The sequence below is a fragment of the Palaemon carinicauda genome, chromosome 15 (genome assembly GCF_036898095.1).
Source record: "Palaemon carinicauda isolate YSFRI2023 chromosome 15, ASM3689809v2, whole genome shotgun sequence".
In the NCBI taxonomy this organism is placed as follows: Eukaryota; Metazoa; Arthropoda; class Malacostraca; order Decapoda; family Palaemonidae; genus Palaemon; species Palaemon carinicauda.
Genome location: NC_090739.1, coordinates 1818614 through 1821113, shown reverse-complemented (window position 1 = coordinate 1821113; position 2500 = coordinate 1818614). Strand labels below are relative to the sequence as shown.

Below are 2500 nucleotides of genomic sequence, written 5' to 3'. Positions count from 1 at the left end.
ATGCAAATCAGATAGAAATTGGCCACAAAATAGCAAAAAAAAAATGTTTTTGACCTTTTCGTGACCTTAGCCTTGACTTTTGACCCAATCACTCCAACGATATAAACAGACTGTCCTCGGATTATGAAAAATCATCCCACCAAAATTTCATGAAATTCGGTCAAATAGTTTTGAGTTATGCAAATAACAAACAAACATTGTCCTCAGATTATGGCCAATCATCCCACCAAATTTCATGACATTCGGTCAAATAGTTTTTGAGTTATGCAAATAACAAAAACACATTGTCCTCAGATTATAGCCAATCATCCCACGCAAAATTTCATGACATTCGGTCAAACAGTTTTGGAGTTATGCAAATAACAAAAACACATTGTCCTCAGATTATGGTCAATCATGCCACCAAATTTCATGACATTTGGTCAAACAGTTTTTGAGTTATGCAAATAACAAAAACACATTGTCCTCAGATTATGGTCAATCATGCCACCAAATTTCATGACATTCGGTCAAACAGTTTTTGAGTTATGCAAATAACAAAAACACATTGTCCTCAGATTATGGTCAATCATGCCACCAAATTTCATGACATTCGGTCAAACAGTTTTGAGTTATGCATATCACAAAAACACATTGTCCTCAGATTATGGTCAATCATGCCACCAAATTTCATGACATTCGGTCAAACAGTTTTTGAGTTATGCAAATCACAAAAACACATTGTCCTCAGATTATGGTCAATCATGCCACCAAATTTCATGACATTCGGTCAAACAGTTTTTGAGTTATGCAAATAACAAAAACACATTGTCCTCAGATTATGGTCAATCATGCCACCAAATTTCATGACATTCGGTCAAACAGTTTTTGAGTTATGCAAATAACAAAAACACATTGTCCTCAGATTATGGTCAATCATGCCACCAAATTTCATGACATTCGGTCAAACAGTTTTTGAGTTATGCAAATAACAAAAACACATTGTCCTCAGATTATGGTCAATCATGCCACCAAATTTCATGACATTCGGTCAAACAGTTTTTGAGTTATGCAAATAACAAAAACACATTGTCCTCAGATTATGGTCAATCATGCCACCAAATTTCATGACATTCGGTCAAACAGTTTTTGAGTTATGCAAATAACAAAAACACATTGTCCTCAGATTATGGTCAATCATGCCACCAAATTTCATGACATTCGGTCAAACAGTTTTTGAGTTATGCAAATCACAAAAACACATTGTCCTCAGATTATGGTCAATCATGCCACCAAATTTCATGACATTCGGTCAAACAGTTTTGAGTTATGCAAATCACAAAAAACACATTGTCCTCAGATTATGGAAAATCATCCCATCAAATTTCATGAGATTCGGTCAAATAGTTTTTGAGTTATCCAAATCACATTCACACACATTGTCCTCAGATATGGAAATCATCCCACCAAATTTCATGACGTTCGGTCAAATAGTTTTTGAGTTATGCAATTAACAAACACACAAACAGACAGACATAAAAACAAATAAATAATCGCCTATGAAAACATAACCTTCGCAATGAATTTAGCGAAGGTAAAAAGCCTTCGTTAATATAAAGCAATTAAAACTCACGTTTCAAAGCTGTATTAGTTATCCATGTTAGCAAATCCGAGTATAATAAATAACACAACATGAGCAATGAGAGCCTCTCTCTCAATGTCCTCTCTCATTACTGAAATAGAGATGACAATGTGGTTCATATCACAGATATTCTCGATAGTGTATCTTATTTTGCTCCGTCTCATCATTTTATCAGACATAGATAATATTCCTGACTTCATCATTTCTTGCAAAACATCAGCTGGTAATCTAAATATATGAATTATCTAAATATAGTCAAGGCATCAAAGCAAATTAATATAAACTTGAGGGCACTCAGTAGAGCTCAGCTTATTTCTCGACCTTGACCTTGACCTATGACCTGGGACTTACAAAATTGAATAATTTCTAAGTCTCTACATAACAATTAATCCCTCAAAGTTTCACTACTCTAAGGGTAAAATTGTGACCTCCGCCACGGTAGCTTATTTCAAGACCTTGACCTTTGACCTAGGACTTTCAAAATTGAAAAATTTCTAGGTCTCTACATAACAATTATCCCTGAAAGTTTCACTACTCTATGAGTAAAAAGTGTGATCTCCGCCACAGTAGCTTATTTAAAGACCTTGACCTTTGACCTAGGACTTTCAAAATTGAATAACCTCTCGCTCGACCTTGACCTTTGACCTTAACATGTATTAATTGGCGTGGATTTTTTTACCCTCAAATATGAACCAAGTTTGAAGTCTCTAAGGCAACGAAGTCTAAGCTTTATGGCTGGTTACATAAATTGGACATTTTGCTTGACCTTGACCTTTGACCTTGATCTTCCAAAATGTAATCATTTCAACTTTTTACATAACAGTTAATCCCCGCAAGTTTCATTACTCTACGACTAAAATTGTGGCCAGGAAGCTGTTC

At 35.0% G+C, this 2500-nt stretch overlaps 1 protein-coding gene across 1 annotated transcript in view; it reads right to left on the bottom strand.

Annotated features, from left to right (window-relative positions):
* Positions 1 to 1713, bottom strand: part of ZnT63C (zinc transporter 63C) — an 89932-nt gene extending 88219 nt beyond the window's left edge. Inside the window, exon 1 of the mRNA XM_068388040.1 lies at positions 1613 to 1713. The gene's annotated coding sequence lies outside the window, so the exon portion shown is untranslated. The remainder of the gene's footprint in view (positions 1 to 1612) is intronic.
* Between the last annotated feature and the right edge of the window lie 787 nt (positions 1714 to 2500).